This window comes from Chelonia mydas, chromosome 3, assembly GCF_015237465.2.
Source record: "Chelonia mydas isolate rCheMyd1 chromosome 3, rCheMyd1.pri.v2, whole genome shotgun sequence".
In the NCBI taxonomy this organism is placed as follows: domain Eukaryota; kingdom Metazoa; phylum Chordata; order Testudines; family Cheloniidae; genus Chelonia; species Chelonia mydas.
The window spans coordinates 145,643,365-145,664,726 of record NC_057851.1 but is presented as its reverse complement, the minus strand read 5'-3'; the positions used below and the strand labels follow the sequence as shown (position 1 = coordinate 145,664,726).

Below are 21,362 nucleotides of genomic sequence, written 5' to 3'. Positions count from 1 at the left end.
CTGTCTTCAAGTGGTTCAGTGAGGTTCCTGTACATGTGCTTTGTGCTTGATGAAGAAAAGGAATGTGAACTCTAATAACAACACAAATCCTTTCTGCTCTGCCATTTATGCTGGGTTTGAAAGGGAAGCTGTACTCACCCTGGTAGAAAATAGCAAAAATGGCTTAAAATATATTTAAAAAATTTAGTAAACCTTCACCGAGAAAAACAAAAGCTGATGTTGAGAATTTCGTATTGAAATGGTCAGAAAAGGTGCATTGCAGGGAGGGTATCTTCCTGTCTGTTTGAAAAGCACCTAACACATTTTGGGTACTACTTTAGTAGAAATAATACAATATTTTCAGTCTGAACGTGAACAAATTATTCATTTTACTTCAGAGATCTTAGTTATCTTGAATACCTTTGGCCACTAGAGTGTGCTGTGCAACTGCAAACCTCTTCTCACTCAAGAACAGAAATTCTCTCTTCATTCCATGTTCTCACTAAGCAGATAAAGGATTTATATTCTTGTAATGCCAAATCAGTTCATACATAGCATGCAGCCTTTAACTGTGGAAACTTATTTGAATGACAGTAATGGCTTCATTGCAAGTTACTTAAATGTTTAATGTTGTATAATTTACTGAAATGTGTATAATCCTTTATTTAACTAGATCAAAATAATACACTGTTAACATTGTTTTTAGCATTAATTAATGTGGTTAATTAAACTTAAAACACTATAGCCAATCTCAGTGGTTTTAGTTCTGTGATCATTCTTAATGAGAGGTTATTTGGGTAAAAAGTTTGAAGTTAAACGTGTTTTGAAGATTTTTTTTAAATAAACTTTTTCTGATTGAATAAATTATTCTCTTCCTTCCCCCTTCCCTTTTCCAAGGCCTTGCTATATTGCTAATTAATTCTGTTTCAGTGGACTGTCAGCTGCCATTTCAGGAAGAGGTTGATTAACTGCAGATTCCCTTCCTCCCTTCTTGCTAAATTTTAGTTTTGCAAAGCAGAATTGTAGACATTTTTGATCTATGTGCTCCTTCTGTGGAACAGAAGCAAATGCCATGTTGACTGAAATATCAAAATTAGTGTAACTACCAAATAAGGGGAATAAAGCGTTGCTTTCTCCAACAGTGATGGTTCTTTATTTGTCCTCTTCAGTCACAAAATGTGTAACTTTAGCATTAGAGCTTAGAGACCTCATCAGGCTGCTGCTGTATATGTTACAGATTCCAGATAATATAAGGTATACAAATGCAGTTTACTGTGTAGTTTTCAAATGTCTGAATTTACCCTGTGAAATAAAACAAGTGATAGAGAAGCCAACTAAGACCATTGTATTGGTATTTGAAATGCAGTAAGTTAATGTTGTGTCAGCACTTCCTATTACAATATCCTGTTTTCAGGAGATCATAACTATAGTATTAAAAATTTCATTTTTGACAGATGTCATATTTGAAGATGAGTCGTTAGCCAATAGGAATGTTGCATCTTTAAGATGCTTATTTGTGTGGGACCATTAATTATAATGTGGCAGTGTGGATTTGATTTAAATCAAATTGATTTAAATCATGATTTAAATCACTAGTCAGGAAGATTTGATTTAATCATGGACTTCTACATAAAAGTGCATTCTTGTTGGTTGTTGTTAACCTTAATACATATTCTTCACAACTCAGAGATAGATGTAGGTTTCATTTTTAGAAGGTACATGCTGTACATTTTTAAAGTGATTTATTTTGAAAACTTTTCAGATTAGTTTAACAGCTATATCAGAAAATGAATGATTGTTTAGTTATTTCATTTACCAAAGGTAATTGAAGCAGATATTTATGAAGTCATTGGGAGGTGAACTATCTCCTATTCAACGGGTTAATCATTAATATTCGGAGGATTTTCTTGCCATGCTGTATTAGGAGGGGAACATCACCAGGCAGACATTTAAATTGTTTTATTTAACTAAAACAACAATGTTACGTATTCTGGATTTTTTTCTTTAACAGCAAACATATACTATTTTAACAAAACAAGCATATGAATTTTTGAATTTAGTTAAACATTCAAGTTTTTTTAAAATCAGGTTTGTTTTTGTTAAAATTGTTTTAAACTAAAGTAGTTAAATGAAATATTAAAAAAAAAATTAAATAGACTGTGTCAGCCAGGTCAACATGAGAAACTTAAAATATTGGCTTCTGCAGCTAACTCAGTCGTCTTCACCTTCGTTTTCCTGTTTTCTTCATAATCTGGAAAAGAAAAACAAACTTTCCTGCTTTTTCAGGTCCCAAACGAGTTCTCAATTTGGAATGAATTAGTCCAAGGGAAGAAAATATTCTTTCTACACCGGCAGAAGAAGCTACTGCTGTTAAAAGTGAGATTATCACTTCAACAGTCTCTGAATTCAAGTGCTTAAGTGACTTCCACCAGTTCACTAGTGTGACTTTCTTTAAAACATCATCAGCAAACATATATTTCTTGAATGGTTCATCCTTGGCTCTGAAGTTTATTAGGGTTGGCGTTATGGAGGTATGATTGCTGGATGTCCATGTCATAGCCAACTCCTCTTCTTCAGCAGTTCAGGTTTGAGCCTGGTACTGAATATTGAGAATATTTGCAAGAAAATGAGCTGGGGATAGCGCTTGTCCCATTTGTTTTTTTAATGCTTGTAATTTAACTCTGTCATTGCATATTTCTCTTTTTAAGATCTATCTCAGTTCCTTCCAAATTTCAACAGTGTCAGCAATTAAATAGCTATTTTCCTACATTTTGCTCAAGGCTACAGAAATAGGCTTCAGGGTACTCAGCATGTGTTCAACATTTCTTTTAAGCCCAATATTGAGAGCTCTGGTTGAGACAGTGCCATCTATTTTTTCACGATTTTGTTCACAAACTGTCATCACATTAGGCCAGTTCTTGATATAGTGCTCAAAACAGTCCACTACTGAGTTCATCACACATCTGGTGGGAGAGTTAGCTTGGTCCCTCCCACTTATTTCAGAGCAGCTGTTGCAAAGTGGTTGTTATGGAAGTATTTTGCAATTTCAACAACATTAGCCTTTATTTCTGGAACACTGAAGTCTTTGGCTAGGAGGTGCATCAATGAGCAGTGCAACCATATGTTATTAGCTTGGGACTCTCTTCTAAGTTTCTTCATCTTGGATACATTTGTAGTATTGTCTGTGACCAAGCTGCATACTAGACATTTGAATTTTTTTTCACAGTTTGTTACGGCTTTTACTGCTACTTTTTGTAAGTATTATGCTGTGTGTGCATTTCCTGATGTATCAATTGTTTCTGTAAGGAAGACATTCCCTTCTTCTGTTGTCACACAAGCACATACAACAGGATCATTGTGGACATTGCTCCACCTATCAAGACTCAGGTTAACAATTTTACCCTCTAGACCTTTTGCACACTGCTCAATTTCTCTTTCATATACTTTATCCAGCAATTTGCCCGTGACATCTGCTCTGCTGGGTGGACTGTATCCTGGTCTTAATGACTGAACCATGTTAATGAAGTGTGGGTTCTCAATCATACGGAAAGGAGAGTTTGTTGCATCAACAAATCAGGCAATTTTTTCATCAATTACCTCTTTTTGTAATCTGCTGGTTCTTATCACAAACTTATCTATTGTTGTTTCTGGATAATGATTTTTTTTTCTTTTTGCTACAGGTGATATACTGTGGCTATGTGACATACATGATGTGACTGAAACACTATCATTGGCAGGTTTCAGAGTAGCAGCCGTGTTAGTCTGTATCTGCAAAGTTATTAGAGCATAAGCTTAAGCATAAGCATAATTTATTTATTAGAGCATAAGCTTTCGTGGGCTACAGCCCACTTCATCGGACGCATAGAATGGAACATGTAGTAAGATAATAACTTTGAAACTATAGAAAATGATGGTGATCTTGAAGGTGGCTAGTCTTCAGAATCCTGTATGTTGAGGATGGATTCTCCTAAACGAAATAAGTCAATGCAGTTATTTAATTATAATTACCATACTGCTAATTTAGTATTACTCATGGCATTCGCTGACACTCAGTATTACTTTAAAGGTGAAATTGTAAAAGGAAGATCTGCCTATTTCAGCTATTAATTTTTTTATCACAACTGCATCTAAAATGATAGTACCATAGAGTAACAACTATATTTTTGGCTCAAACATGAGAATTCAAGATTACTCCAGAAGGAAGAAAGGCAGTCCTTAAGAAAGACGTATGAAATAAAAAAGTTTACCAACCTGAAGATCCTGCATATTCAGACATGTTCCTTTCATCATCTTCAAAGCATCTTCCTCCTGAGAAGGAACACTTCTCATGATTGTTTCATTCTGGCAAGTAGGCCTTGCATTTCTTTGTTGCACTGTTTGCATTTTGCATGCATGCCTGTCTTACCCACAAGTAGAGGAACTTCATTAAAATATTCCCAAATGGGGTCTCTTTTATGGCCTGCTGCCATTATAGGTTTTCCCTTCTAGTGAGAGAATGGTATGGTAGATCTCAAATCAAAGAAGGCTACGCTCAAAAAGACCTCAAGGCATCTGGAATATGGTGCTCAAACAATTTCACTTTTGTTTCTGCTACCTGTCCCTCCCTTCTCACATTTGTCTCCAGACTAATAGACAGACTACTACTTCTACTCCTTGTCCAGATCTATTCCGCCCCCAGCAATCTTCTATTCATTGAACTTTTTGAAACTTTGCACTTTTAGAGAGAGGTAAGGTATTGACTCTGTGTACACAAATTTGTAGAGGGACAATAGAGTTGAGGTCTGTTATTTCTCACCTCTCTATATAATTTTTTATAAACGTTTTTGCTGTTAACAAACATGTTATTTCTAGAGACATAAATCCACAGTTTGAGAACTGCAAAACTAAGCATCTCTGATGGTACCGTCTAGACTGAGCACTGAGTCCAATTGGGTAGATAAAAAGATTAACCTAAATAATCTATACAGAAGCCTCTGGAACCCCATAAGATTGGGTCCCTAATCTAATAGCTATTGGAACTCATTTACAAAACTTTTCTTAAACATTACATGAATATATTGTCTCATACTATAGAATTAAAATTTATAATCCCTATTCCATGATGAGATATCTTTGAGCTATAATGTATCTTAATTAAAACTATCTTTAGTTAGGGTTTTTCCTCAAAACTCATTTTATCAAAAAAATCCTATTTATTTTTTATTTATTTATTTTAAAAAGTCATTAATTTTTATCCACGCTGTAATGTGGGCTAACTGCATGCTCTCCTTCATGGAGGTAAAAATAATGCTTTTTTCTTCTTTTTGTAAGTTTAAAGAAATTACTTGCAGTAACTTGCCCCTCAACATAAATCTTCTTAAAGGTCTAAGTACATATGCTCTTTCCTCTGCAATCCTCTAGCCTCTCCAGGCAATCTTTGATCGCCAAATTACATATTAATTTCCAAATGCAGTTTTTTAATCTGTGCTCTATGGCTTTATTATCCCATTTGCTGAAACCTTTGGTATGACCTCACCCATACCAGTAAATGTCTTTCCTCTCCCTATCAGAATTCTCAGGGACTCCTCCTTTCTCCTACTCTCAAGATCGCAAATGGTAACCATCATCTGTTTTTCAAGTTCTCCTTTACTGAACTCCCTTTGGAGCCAATCAGTGTCACTCTTTAATTTACTGCAAGGGGTCATTGTTGAGCAATGAAGGTGTAGTCTCCCCACCCATCAAGGAGTTCAGGGCACTGCAGCATGACCTTTTGTGTCTCTTTCCCCTTATATTAAAAGACTGCTAAGTAGAATAGAGAGAAAATAATAAAAGCAAAGATAAGAGTGAAACTTGTCATATGTCCTCCCATATGTAGGCACTATGGAACATCACTGTAATGGTTCTCTTAAAGCAACACATTGCGATTAGGTATCAGGAGGATCTATGATGTATTTCTTCTTTAACTGTAAATTTCCTTGCTTTTACTATCATCTGTCAGAAGTGCAAGGTTCCTTTTAATGTGGTTTTTGGTGTGTGATAATAGATAAGTTTGTTCTGTTTAAGAGATGCAGTGTTAGCAGTGTTTGACCGATAAGATTAAATTAAGCGGTAAATTAGGACGTAACATTTCCTAAAGACATTTTATGTTTTAATCAGGACTGAAATGATATAGGATACACAGCTACTGAAGTGGTAACAAGAAAGGAAAACAAAAAGGTGGTGGTAGTTTTTGGTAAGGGATAATATTATGTTTAAGTATTGTTTCTATGTTTAATTGTTCATCATGAAAAACCAAAGCTGTGCTTGAAAGTACAAGCATTCAAGCCCCCCTGAATATATACATTAAAAAAATTACAAGGCAATCATCAATTGTATCTTCACATACTGTTTCTTACATAATACAATATAACATCATGTATGTTTTCTTCAGCTTTAAGTACATTTCTGTAGTATTTTGTAATGTCTGTCTGTTTTCATTATTTAATTATATTCGATTCGTTGTTATAATGCTGTAGTATGTTTATTGACATAGTCATTTTACTATGTTCCCTTATCTATCTGGTATTATAATAGTTCAGTCAGCATTCATCTATTTACTATGTGCTTTATTTTCAACCAGCAGTGCCCCTGCAGTATTCCAATTCAGGGGATAAGGAAGTTAACTTTCAAGCTAATTTAGCTCTGAACTAGCCTATGTAAGCCACCAAGTTTTCACTGCTATTTTGTTTTGTTGTCTATCATGTTGTAGAAGTTTAGTCCAGCATTTCCCAAAGTGTGGGATGCAACCTTTCGGAGGGCAAGAGGAAATGCAGAAGATCTATAAATTAATATGAGTAGGCCTTCAATGCACAAAGGGATTGTAGGGAGAATGACTGATATAATTTCCTTTGAGTGGGGCTTCGCTCCCAAACTTTTGGGTAATGAAATTTACTTTGTACTACTTATTACGTAGGCACTGAGCACAGCTCCAGGTTTAAGATTGAGCTCTAATTTGCACTTAAAGCAGTGATATGATCTCTTATTTGTATCAAAAATACTGTATTCCTCCCCATACTTACAGCACTTACACTGGGTACAGAATGAATCGTCTGAGATTTTACAAGTAAATTTGTTAGTCCCTAAGTAAAAATTTAGTTAAAATTGTCCTTGAAGTAATTTAGCATCTGTCAGTCTTTTCTTTGGTCCAAACCATGTTAAAATAATAAGGCAGAGTCTTAAAACTTTCCATATAGTTAATGTTAATTGAAATTGTACACATAGGCTATATTTGAAAAAATTAGGTTGTAATTAAACTAAGTTATTAATGATTGTTGTATATAATTGCTTTGGTTATATAGGCTACAGACTGGTTCAGGTAACTCTTAAATGGGACCATTGTGACATCAGAGGTAATTCAACTAATTGCCACCCTTTCAGTACAATTTATTTGTGTGCAATATTTCTATTGGTTGTAATGAATCAGTCATATGAGGAGACTGGACATGTTTCAAGACTACTGACTGGTAGTTTATTTGGCCCAACTGGCTCTGCTGTTTAAAGATTCTGTGTCCACATACTAGTTTGACTATCAGTGCTTGGAAGGCTCTCTGTGGCCCTACTGCCTTGGCTCCACTGTGCATTGAGATGGCAGTGGTGGGAGAACTGGGGCAGATGTGCAGGGGAAACCCATAAAGAACAAACATATTGGAGATGGGGTTTTCTCTTCACATTGTGCCAATTAACGTAGCCATCTATATCTATAAGTAAATTAATATTAAGGGCCACATTTGCCAGATGCTTCAGCTACCTTCCACAGCACTGGCAATGCAAAGCAGCTATAAATCCAGTTTATCTGGCTCGGACACTCTGGCAACTTTGCAGTGCTTCATTGAATCTGCTGTTTTTAAAGCTTGAAAAAAATATTTAAGGGTGATACTACATATCATCCTATTACTAGAAATATTGCATGGTAACATTCTCTTTCAGTTTCTTGTTTGATGTTCATGTAAGATAGTTTTTAAAAAATAATTAAAAATAAGGAAATTCCCACTATTGATATAGGAATATCATAAGAGCTAAAATATGGGGGCTGAGGGATCTGGGCCATAAACATTATTATACCTTATTCCAATGGTTTTCAACCTGCCGCCCACAGGCAACATGTGGCTTAATTAGCACACAGCTGCAGCCCAGCTGTATGCTAAAGGGTGGCAGGGTCCAGGGCCGGGACTGCCACACAGCAGGGCCCAGGGTCAGGGCTGCTGCCAGCCCCCCACAGCAGGGTCAGGGTCGGAGCTGCCACACACCCTGCACAGCAGGGTTGGAGTCGGGACTGTCACCTGGCCCCACACACCAAGGTCCGGGGTCGAGGACAGGGCTGCCGCCCAGCTCCACACAGCAGCAATCAGGGTTGGCTGCGGGATCGGGTTTGTGCTGCCATCCGGCCCTGCACAGCAAGATCCAGAGTCGGGGCTGCTGCCCGGTCCCCACAAAGTGAGCGTTTGGTGTCAGGTTTGGCATTGGGGTCAGGTCGGGGCTTCCGCCTGGCCTCGCACAATGGGTTCCGGGGTCCCTGCCACCTGGCCCCGCCACTGGGGCTCTGCTCCTGGCCCCACTCTGTGGAGGAGGTCTCTGGGCTGGGGGCACTGGACATAGTGGTGTGAGGGGAGGGTTTGGGAGGAGGGGTGCTGTGATTCTCAATGTGCAGCCCGGGTAACACATTGTGGGCTGCATATGCGGCTTACAATGATTAATAGGTTGAGAACTACTGCTTTAATCATAATTGCATAGTTATTGCATGACATTAATACAGGACAAAGTTTAATGTTGTGTGGGTGCCTTAATTCTGCATTTTTGTTAAGTATAGCCTTCATTCTGAATTTCCTGAATTTGTAATGCTTGATTTTGAATTACTAGAACATACCTGTAATGTATTTAAGCCTTAAGTTACTGATACAGACTTTCAACCTTAACATATTTTTTCTCTATGGGAATAAGAAGTACTTTCATACCATAAAGAAAAGGAGTACTTGTGGCACCTTAGAGACTAACAAATTTATTTGAGCATAAGCTTTCATGAGCTACAGCTCACTTCATCGGATGCATTCAGTGGAAAATACAGTGGGGAGATTTACATACATAGAGAACATGAAACAATGGGTGTTACCATACACACTGTAACAAGAGAGTGATCACTTAAGGTGAGCTATTACCAGCAGGAGAGTGGGGCCGGGGGGGGACCTTTTGTAGTGATAATCAAGGTGGGCCATTTCCAACAGTTGACAAGAACGTCTGAGGAACAGTGTGGGGTGGAGGGGGAGAATAAACATGGGGAAATCGTTTTACTTTGTGTAATGACTCATCCACTCCCAGTCTCTATTCAAGCCTAAATTAATTGTATCCAGTTTGCAAATTAATTCCAATTCCGCAGTCTCTCATTGGAGTCTTTTTTTGAAGTTTTTTTGTTGAAGAATTGCAACTTTTAGGTCTGTAATCGAGGGACCAAAGAGATAGAAGTGTTCTCCAACTGGTTTTTGAATGTTATAATTCTTGACGTCTGATTTGTGTCCATTTATTCTTTTACATAGAGACTGTCTAGTTTGACCAATGTACATGGCAGAGGGGCATTGCTGGCACATGACAACATATATCACATTGGTAGATGTGCAGGTGAACAAGCCTCTGATAGTGTGGCTGATGTGATTAGGCCCTATGATGGTGTCCCCTGAATAGATATGTGGACACAGTTGGCAACGGGCTTAGTTGCAAGGATAGGTTCCTGGGTTAGTGTTTTTGTTGTGTGGTGTGTGGTTGCTGGTGAGTATTTGCTTCAGGTTGGGGGACTGTCTGTAAGCAAGGACTGGCCTGTCTCCCAAGATCTGTGAGAGTGATGGGTCGTCCTTCAGGATAGGTTGTAGATCCTTGATGATGCGTTGGAGAGGTTTTAGTTGGGGGCTGAAGGTGATGGCTAGTGGCGTTCTGTTATTTTCTTTGTTGTGCCTGTCCTGTAGTAGGAGACTTCTGGGTACTCTTCTGGCTCTGTCAATCTGTTTCTTCACTTCAGCAGGTGGCAATGCCCCTCTGCCATGTACATTGGTCAAACTGGACAGTCTCTACATAAAAGAATAAATGGACACAAATCAGACGTCAAGAATTATAACATTCAAAAACCAGTTGGAGAACACTTCTATCTCTTTGGTCCCTCGATTACAGACCTAAAAGTTGCAATTCTTCAACAAAAAAACGTCAAAACCAGACTCCAAGGAGAGACTGCTGAATTGGAATTGATTTGCAAACTGGATACAATTAACTCTAGGCTTGAATAGAGACTGGGAGTGGATGGGTCATTACACAAAGTAAAACGATTTCCCCATGTTTATTCCCCTCCTCCACGCCCCACTGTTCCTTAGACGTTCTTGTCAACTGCTGGAAATGGTCCACCTTGATTATCACTACAAAAGGTTTTTTCCCCCCCGCTCTCCGGCTGGTAATAGCTCACCTTAAGTGATCACTCTCCTTACAGTGTGTATGGTAACACCCATTGTTTCATGTTCTCTATGTATATAAATCTCCCCACTGTATTTTCCACTGAATGCATCCGATGAAGTGAGCTGTAGCTCACGAAAGCTTATGCTCAAATAAATTTGTTAGTCTTTAAGGTGCCACAAGTACTCCTTTTCCTTTTGTGAATACAGACTAACACGGCTGTTACTCTGAAACCTTTCATGCCATATGCTACTCATTTATATCTAAAAGTTTTTGATATGATTCACATTTGAGAAACAATATGGAATCATGTAATTTAAGGCTCTATTTTAATTCATACACAAAAGGAGGTGGAGTTAAGGTAGCTCATGCAAACTTGTACATTTTATTTCCTTTGAATGCTTAGCAGTTTTTTATGGAATTTCCTACTTATAAAAAGAAAGAAAAAAGAAAAGGACATCTAAATATACATTTAAAGAAAGGGCGTGAGTGTCCAAGACTTTGACGTTCAGTTGGCTTTCAGAAAATAGGAAACAGCATATGTAAATTCCATTGGTTGGAACTATCTGCCTAGGCACTGCTTGAACACAGTCCTTTCCTCCATACCCTTTAGGAGGATGTTAGCGGTAGCCTCCCCACCTTAGCACTTCCGCAGCTGGAGACTGTTCTGGGCATTTTTCAGTGATTCTCCACTCTACAGCAGTAGAGACTCTTCTGCTAGATTTTAGGGGTCTGCCAGCCAAGTAATTTCCCTGCTTGCAAAGCTCCTAAGGTGATCCCACAAGTATTGCCATGTCTACAGGTCTGCAGGAGTCACTTTCTTAGTTATAATTTTCTCTACCAAACTGAAGCAATTTAGAAGACTAATCAGTTCACAGTAAATGCATGTGTGGCACATCCACCTCTAGATTCATGTAAGGGTAGGCTGACTCTTACCTCCTCTAAGCTGCCACTTGATTGATGGATTGACAGCATACCTTATACTTCTCCATTCCCCAACTTGTCCCCACTGGAAAAAGGAATTGGGAGAGGTACTATCCAATTGGTGCCCCCCAGAAGAGCCTAGGAGAGAGTAGAGATCTGTGAGCTCTCTTCAAGAAGACACTGAGAATTGAAGTGGAAAGGGGATGAGGGGGGACGGAGGTACTGGGCTTGTGCTTGATTTTATGTCTTCTTTGGGTTTTAAATACCACAGAAAATGGGCACAGAATTAGAAATTGAATAGAATAGTTAAAAAAAAAATCTGGATAATGGTTCTGGATCCAGCATGTTTGATTGAAAGACATACCCTTTCCCCAGAAGTTCAAGGAAACTCTCCTTTTGTATTTAGATGTGTTTGTTGTTGTTCGACGTGTTTGATGTTGTTTGAAAACATACGTGCTTTGAAAAGGTACCTTATTATTGTGTAGCCAGTAGAGTAGAATCCATAGTGCGACAAATGAGTTTACATCATAATTGGCATTTAACTACAGTAAATCCTCACTTAACATTGTAGTTATGTTCCTGAAAAATGCAACTGTAAGTGAAACTGTGTTAACTGAATCCAATTTTCCCATAAGATTTAATGTAAATGCGGGGGTTAGGTTCCAAGGAAATTTTTTGGGGGCAGACGAAAGGCATTATATACTGTACAGTACTATACTGTACTGTGTTTGGGAAGTGCACCTGGCTTACCCCACACAGGCACAGCCCGCTGCAGGCAAGGATGCTAGGAAGCACCTTTGCAGCAGTAGTGGCAGCTTACCTGGAGAAGAACAGGTGCCGACTTTGCTGGGGGATGCTCCAGGCCTGCCTCTTCCCACCCCCACTTTAACTGCTCTCCGGAGCACACCACATCCCTGGTCCTTCCCCGCCCCCAGAAAGTCCTAAGCGCTGCCAAACAGCTGTTTGGCAGGCTTAGGACTTTCTGGGAGGGAGGGGGAAGAGTGGAGACGTGGTGCTTCCCTGCTCCTCCCCCTCCCTCCCAGCACTTTGCGCTTAGGACTGCTGTTTGGCGGTGGGGGAAGCGCTGGGAGGGAGGGGAAGGAGGCGGAGAAGAGGAACTTATGCAACGCTCCCTTGTAAAGTCGCTGCTCTTCCACAAAATCTTACATGCAGTGTACAGAGCAGGCAGCCAAACGACATTATAAGGGAGCATTGCACAACTAACTGAGCAGCAACGTAACTTTGAAACAGCGTTAAGCGGGAGGATGTTAAGTGCGTAGTTACTGTATTTTATTCTGACCCTTAATTTATCAGATAACTAGGTCGTCATATTTAGTGCTATCTGCAATCTTGGTTTCTTCTCTGAAATCCAATAATAGATTTTTAAGACGTTTAAATGAAACAGTTATACTGCAGGACACCAGAAGACTAGAGAGAGAAAGTACCGCATTTAATTTATGTTCCTAGATAATTTGTGTTACAAATATAAATGAAAGGCACAAAATTATTACAGTGGAAATGTTAAAGTTCTGTTTCATCACATGTCCCAAGGCCTCTTGTCTTGACATATCAAAGTTCTATGACAAGTTTTCTTATTGTAGAAATGAGAAGAGATTTTTAAATGCTGGTAAGAGTTGTTGGTAGACAATGAATTTATTCCAAAGTGAATTACGGCTGAAAAGAATTCCTAAATTTTGTTTACATAAGGTTTTGTAAACAGGTAGCTGAAGACATCTTGCCAGTCATGAACTTTAAAACAGATCAAAGCTAGTTCAAGGAAAATAAAAAGGACCACTAGTAATGGAAGTGTTTACTGAAGAAGAAATGATATCTAAAGTTCATTATATAGAACGACAGTATGTTGCACTGTCACCCAGGAGATCTGGGTTCAACTTCATGGCTACCATTTTCCAGGCTACTATATATCAAATCTGGTGTAAAAACGACTTACACCCTGTCCCTCCTGGTCTGTAGAGAGGTATTGACAACGGTCTCAAAGCTGTCTTAGAGAAAAAGTTTCACGATGAAGGGACTGAGTTAAAGGGTAGCCTAAAGAAAAGGGGGCCTTTGAATGTACAAGTGTCCAATAGGTCTCGCCAGCAGATAACTGTGTGCGTGGAGTCTGCCATAAAATTAAAAAAGTAAGTTTTTCTCTGAACATTATACTGGATGCCTCGCATGAAAAAATATGCTTGCAGTTAAAAGCAGCCCTTGGCATAAAGGACTGTTCGAGCATCATCCCAGCATGCACATTGAAATTAATGTTCCACAGTAGCTGGAGGTTTGTGTATAAGGTATATCAAAATCAGAGGTTATTTTAACTGCCTCCATTAAGTATTATATGAGAAACCTTATCAGGAAAAACACAGGTAAAGGGCTTTATAATTCTTTAATCTTTCTTTAACCCAGAGACATTGCCATTGTTGTGATTTTCCACCTTTCGCATAGACACATAGATTTCAAGCCCAGAAGGCAACCATCATGAATATCTAGTATGACCTTCTGCACTTTGCAGGCTGCAAAACCTTACCTACCCACTACTGTAATAGATTCATAAACTCTGGATGAGTTATTGAAGACCTCAAATGATGATTTAAAGACTACCAGTTACAGAGAATCTACCATTTACACTAGTTTAAACCTGCAAATGACCCATGCCCCATGCTGCAGAGGAAGGTGAAAATCTCCCAGGGTCTCTGCCAATCTGACCCAGGGGGAAATTCCTTCCCAACCTCCCATACGGCGATGAGTTGGACCCTGAGCATTTCAGCAAGATCCAACAGCCAGACATCTGGGAAAGAATTGTTTGTGGTAACTCAGAGCATTCTCCATCTAGTGTCCCATCACCGGCCACTGCGGAAATATTCACTACTAGCAGCTGGGGTTTGGCCACGTCTGTCTGTGACATTCCCCTCTGGTGTTATATGCACCAGTGATCTGCTAGGTCACTCCAATCCTTAACTCTGAGAGCCAGCCTTACCCTGCTCTGCTGTGAGAACCCCCACTCCTGGGCTGTTCATGCACAGCCTCTGGCATGTAAGTTGCTCCCAGCTACTTGCAAGCGAATGACACTAGCCAATATCTGCGGTCCCAGACACAGCCCTAGGAATCTCCATCTTGCAGTGTCCAGTTATGCCTGCTGGACACTGTAAGCTTATATGAGTTCGTCAGTTTAACAAAGAAATTGATATGTACCAGGCTTGTTATCCCAAGGGGAGTCTCTGTCACGCTTCAAACCAAATGCACTGCTTCAGGTAGAATAAATGAACAGATTTATTAATTATAAAGATAGATTTTAAGTGATTATAACTCAAAGCATAACAAGTCAGATTTGGTCAAATGAAATAAAAGCAAAACGCATTCTAAGCTGTCTTAACACTTTCAGTGCCCTTACAAACTTAAATACTTCTCACCACAGGCTGGCTGGTTGCTCTTCAGCCAGGTTCTCTCCCCTTTGATCAGTGCTTCGGTCATGTGGTGGTGGTGGTGTCTGTAGATGTAGGTGGAAGAGAGAGAGAGCATGGAAAATGTCTCTCCCTTTTTTCATGTCCTTTCTTCCCTCTTGGCTTTGCCTCCCCTCCTTCAGAGTCAGGTGAGCATTAACTCATCGCAGTTCCAAACTGACCAAAGGAAAGGGAGGTGACTCACTGGAGAGTCTAACAGTTTCTTTTGTTGTTGCCTAGGCCAGCATCTTTTGTTTTGCTGGGCTAGGTTTGTCCCATACCTGCCCTGATGAGATGTGAACTACCTCTCTGCTCTTGGAGAATTTTTGCCTGGGCTTATTTTAAGCCATGAGGATACGTTTTCAGCCTCATAACTACATACATTAAATTATAACCTATAACATTACTGTAACAATTACTATAACATCACTATAATAACCATGCTCAGTGCATCATGAGCCTTCCAAAGACACCCAACATGACAAACTTTGCATTGGATACCACACAATCATTTTATAAAGATGAACATAGGGGTGTAAGGTGTTCCCCCGAGGTACAGAGCGTCACTCTGTCCAATCATACCACCTCTCTCTCCATAAACTTATCAAGCTCACTCTTGAAGCCAGTTAGGTTTTTTGCCCCCAGTACTCCCCTTGGAAGGCTGTTCCAGAACCTCACTCCTCTCATGGTTAGAAACCTTCATCTACTTTCCAGCCTAAACTTGCTGGTGGCCAGTTTATATCAATTTGTTCTTGTGCCAACACCAGCCTTAACTAAAATAAGTCCTCTCCCTCCCTAGTGTTTATCCCTCTGATGTATTTATGGGCAACAATCTTCTCTCCCCATAACCTTCTTTTGGTTAGGCTAAACAAGCCAAACTCTTTGTCTCCTCTCATAAAGGAGGTTTTCCATTCCTCTGATCATCCTATAGCCATTCTCTGCACCTGTACCAGTTTGAATTAATTATTCTTAAACATAGGAGACCAGAATTGCATACAGTATTCCAAATGAGGTCTCACCAGTGCCTTGTATAATGGTACTAACATTTCCCTGTCTCTACTGGATATATCTTGCCTGATGCATCCTAGGGTTTCATTAGCCTTTTTCACAGCCATGCCACATTGGCGTCTGCTCTCTTGCTGCTGTCTCCCCCTTCCCCACTGAGTCTACCTGAGTATTTATGACATGATTCACATATACTCTCTAGTCTTCTCTATTGGGGTGAACTCCCAGGCCCATTCACTGTACTGTATGACTTTTCCAGTTCCATATCTGACTAACTGGTGACTAATGTTGTGCTTTTCCATGCTGAAAATGTCTTCAGATTGCAGTCCTGCCTCCTCCCCACAAGACACAACCAAATTAATTTAGCTTCTTTGAGTTCTTTTTGTCTAGAGAATAAGCAGTGACCTTTAGCTGTTGAAGCACTTGACCAATGACTCTCTTTCTCATAATATATGAATTATATGTCTCAAGGGGCGTGGGGCTGTGTGTGAGGTGAGTGTATGTCCAGCATCTACTTTTCCCTACTTTTAATTAAAGGTATACAGTCAACTAAAAAAAAATCACATTTCCATCTGAAAACTTTGCACCTACCTGTTGTTACAAATAAACCTTATGAAGTGAAATAGATGTGAACATTTTTATTTTTTCTTTCATCGCTTTTGTTTACTTTGTATGTTTGCTATTCCTTTGTGAATATCCACTTTCACCATTTTGTAGATGATGCACACCTTTCCCCAGGTCCTGAAGGAGGATGTTCACTGGAAACAGGAGCAGCAGAGTTGAAACTAAACAAGCAGCACAGATAGTTGTGTGCAGAGATAAAAGGGAAGGGAGAGAAGGTGGGCCTTAAATATGTTGTTTTGTGTTTCTCTTATACCTGTCCAAAGAGCCTTCTAAACAGGTGTACAGAAAAACCGTTAACTTAAAATGCATATGCGTGTGCGCACACATACTCTCTCTCTCTCTCTCTCTCTGTGTGTGTCCAGGTATGCTATCTATTTACAATGTCAATTTTTTTTATATAACCATTTTTTAAAAACTCAGATTAACTGTCCTTTTTTAATGATAGCAAGCTTTTCTCCAATGGATGGCAACCCCATTACATTTTTATTTTCTAACTTCTCTCCCTCATTGTGATATAGAGGATGTATATAAGTTCATATGAAGAATTTGACTTGCTGATGCTTCTGAAGGTGTGGGGTTTTTTTGTCCAGTTGCACTGGAAAAGCTAGCCCAGAATTTCAATAGCAACATAAAATTTGGGATGAGATCTGTGGAGCCTTGTTATCAAAGGAAATGGAAATTCCTCTAATTCACTTTTCTGTAAAACCCTCTGTTAAAGAGGCTGGTGGAGTACCTCTACTTTCTCTTCATCCTTTCACTTCCCTCCCTTGCTCAGAACTTTATAATGATGGAGTTGATGAGAGAAATGAGTCTCTAGAACCATCTCCTGAAGCCGCCATAGTCTTGCTGCCACTATTTCCTCTCCTGACTTAGGGATTGAGTGGGAGTGATTGTAATTGTTGTTCAACCCAAAACATTAGAGCAGCAGAGGAACAACATCTTCCTCAAGATCGGTTGGCATTTCCTCAGGGAGGCGCATTCCATAGCCTAAGAATAGTGCTTTCCTACATTGACTGCAAATGAGACCCAAGGATATGCCATGAGCAGTGTAACTGTTCTTTAAGGGTCTGAAAAGTTGTCACAGCTTGATTTGACCTCATGTCTTGTCCTTAATGCCAAATCTTTTAGAAACACTTCTGCTTGTCCACAAAGTAACTTCTCAGAATCAATTAGAGAAAAATGTTATTAAAAAGGCTGGAAGAAGAATTAAAGTACAGTAATAACATTTTCATATTAGTTGCCATATTGGCATTGATGCAAAAAAATCTGTTAGAAAAACTGTTTGCTCTTTTCCCATGTGTCCACACTGAATAACTGCAGAGTTGGGTATGCTGTCCTTTTTCTAAAAGCTGTCATATGCTTTAATAACTGGCTTGACACTTATTATCTTTTTTAATGCAAAGAGGAAATTGTCAGAGTTTGCAGCAGTAAAATGGCTCCTTTGTTATTTTCATTATTTTCAGCATAAAGGCTTCCTCTCCCCCACCCCACACCTCCCCTCGGGCCAGTCTCTTGATAAGATTGGAGTTTACTCTGTAAAGACGTTGGCAAGACATGAAATGCAAGTAATGTGGACAGTATCAGGGCAAACAGGATTCAAATAACGTACTAATTGCTGTTCTTTTATTTTAATATAAAGGAGCAAAACCGTCTGATCAAAGCCTAGCTTAACTCTTTAGAGTGCAGTGTAACTATTTGTAGGCAATTTTATTCTAGTAAAATTTTCCTTTATTGTCTTAAAAGTGGTGATGGGTTACTGTCTGTTTCACAGGAACTTCATAGTTGCTTCCCTACGACAATTGTCTGTCTAGTTAGATATCCTGTCTTTGGCAGTGACCTATAGAATGCCCATCAGAAGAAAGCATAAACTTCATACATTGTTCCTCATTTTGCAGTAATCTATGGGGAGAATTTCTTCTTGACTCCAGTTGGTGTTTAGTGTATGTTCCCAAGTATGAATAGCCCTTTGATTTTTATCCCATCTACTCTCATGGCTGACTATTATTTCCATGAACATTTTTACTAAGTTTTTTTTAAAATAATCTTATTTGCCTTAATAACCTGCAGAAGTTTATTTAAAGTAGCTGATTTTTAAAAATTGTGATTCCATATTTAAATCAGATTATTTTTATAAATCTATTTTTTTTTAATTTAATCAGATTTTTATTTTCATGTTATTTCTCTGCTTGCCATTTTATGGTCTCAAACTGATTATATGGATGTTTTGTCTTTATTTCTTTAATTAGTTTTTAATTGTTCATAGAATTTCAGATTTTATGTAGGGTTTTTTTACTACTAAGAAGTTTTGCACATAAAATGTTCATTTTTGCTGAAAAAACACAAATCCAGGCCCTCTTTAGCATCCTTATTATGAGAAAAACACAAACTCTTAACACTAAATTTGATAAGCATGTAGCCCAGCCTGCATTTGCAAACACCACAGCCCAACACCTTCCTATGTATTAAAATCCCAGAAGTGAAGAAATGTGTGATGCTTTCACCAGGCTATACACCAGCATCAGGGTAAGCAGTTTCAAGACAATAGGATATATGCTCCTGAGTCACATAGGTACCCTTGAAAATCCCACTCTTAGGTGCCTAAAAATGGACTGAAGGGCCTAATTTTCAGCTCCTATTTTTTAAAATGTTGTTCTGTTTAAAAATGTTCACAGTAATTTTGTTCATGTATTGAAAGTCTAATGTTTCATTGTTAACATTAAAGCATTTTTGTTTTGAGGTGCCAAATTTTATGCCACTGAGAGAAGTGTTTTGTTTTTAAATAAAAATACAGTTTTAGCCCCTGATGCTGCAAACATTTATATACATATGTAATCCCATTGAACTCAATGGGAGTATTCATAGGAATAAAGTTAAATACCTGTTTAAGTGTTTGCAGGATCAGGACCTTAATTGTCAATATTTTTTACCTTATCTTTAGCAGTTTTGTAAAATTCAGATAAAATACCCTACCAGTAGCAACACCTAAAAAACAAAAATAAAAAAAAAAATCAAGATTTATACTTTAGTTTTGGTAATTTTGAATCTAAATCTGTAATAACACAAAGTTTTGTAAATCAGTTTTGTACCATTTCCTATAAAAACAAAGAGTGACCTTACTGAAGTTACAAAGGAAGCATCTCTTACTGTATGATCTTTCTCATTCATTTATTTATTTAGATTTAGAGAGAGAACAACAAGGATCCTACTCAAGGCTCTAGGCATCCCTGCCATAAATTAGAAAAAGAAACTGCCCTCAGAACACACAATTCTGATTTCTCTCAAAAGTCCATCTTTGCAGCAGCCCATGTAAATAGGATTTCGGTGTACACTGGGTGGTCGATAGACTTGTGCTATTTCATACGGTGGGGAAGCCTGTTCCAGAGCTGATTACCCCTCATATATGTAATAAAATAATATAGACATATCAGAAATGTACATACATGATCCAGGATTTCATTCATGAGGTTATTTCTCCCATCCATTTGTGTAAGACCTTTTAGGCTATCCAGAATGATGTGGACACACGTGTTTTAGCTCTTGCATTCAAAGACCTGTGTTATATGTGGGGCTGGTAGCACCATCTGATATTAAGGTTGCCCAACACTTCCAATTATAAGGTCTTGTTTTCAGTTGCTTATAACTTTGAAAATTAACCATTTGGGGTAAAATATTCCATATTAGGTGTCTGCTTCAGGCTAAATATTTGGAGAATTTCTGCCAAAATGGTTCAGTCATTTCTGAGAACAAGTTTAGGAAAAAAATATGTTTTCCTCATGTTTCCTCATATCTATCCTAGTAATCTTTGTTTGAGAAGCTCTAGAGTTCCTATGCTTTGGAGCAGAGACTTGCAATTTGGCAGAGGGGTGGCCTTTGTGTCAGCGATATGCTTTTTGTTCTTCTCATACAAATCTGCCCAAGCTTGACCAAATTATAAACCTTTGAAAAAGCACAGTCCACCCATACTTAATAGAGACTTGCTAGAACTTTACAGCTAAATTCACTGAAGATTCTGTCTACACTAGGCATGTTCCAGCCCAAGGCTGAGCAGGACTTTCCATGAAATTGCAGCTGTGGGTTGCTACTGCCCATGCTGGGTCTGGGTGTCTGAACTGAAAGCAGGGGGCTCAGACAGTGAGGAAAACATAGGAAAAAGCTGCCTGATTTGAATTTAGAGGTAACAAGAGCCAGATCTGCTGGGAGTCTGGGAAGAAGATCAGGACAAGGAGTCTATGAGGCACAGGGGAAAACAGAGACTGGATGTTAAGGATGTGGGGACACTTGGTCCTAGGGTGGAGTAGGCTGGGACTGGTTGGGCAAGGAGACTGGGTGGCCGAGAGGGAAACTGAGTGGAGGACATTGGAAGCCAGTAGGTTGGAGGGAGGCTGAGATCAGATGGGGGAAGAAGGTAAGTGGGGAGGGACACAGGTTTGATGAGGAGCTAGGTACTAGGTGGAGAACTGGAACTGGCTATGCAAAGAGACTGGGACAAGAGCCAGGGTCAAGTAGGGAGACACTGAGACAGAACAAAGAGCATGGAGAGGTAGACTAGGAGCAAGTGTGGATGAGGAATGTGGGCGGCTGGAGGTCAGAATGAGTGGGAAAAATGAATCAGATCAAGAGCCAGGGCAGGGAGGAACTGGAACTAGAAGTGATTTAGACTGGGGATAAGGAATGAGGGGCAACTAGCAGTGGTCAGGTAAGGAAATTGAGGGCAAGGAGATGTGAGGGGTTACAAGGAAACTGTGAATGGCTTGACAAGGAGACTGGAACTGAGAGTGGGGGCCAGGTTGGGATGGGAGTCCAAAGGGGTGAAACAAGGACTTGATGGGACTGGACTGAGAAGCCTGAGGGGTGGAGACGGGGACTGGCTAGGTGAAGAAAGTAAGACTGGGACAAGGAGCCAGGATGGGAAAGAGACTAAGGGAATGTCTACACTATGAAATT

At 39.2% G+C, this 21,362-nt stretch overlaps 1 protein-coding gene across 8 annotated transcripts in view; it reads left to right on the top strand.

The window, feature by feature from the left end:
- BTBD9 (BTB domain containing 9) overlaps positions 1–21,362 on the top strand; it is a 298,672-nt gene that overhangs the window by 80,109 nt on the left and 197,201 nt on the right. The window lies entirely within an intron of this gene.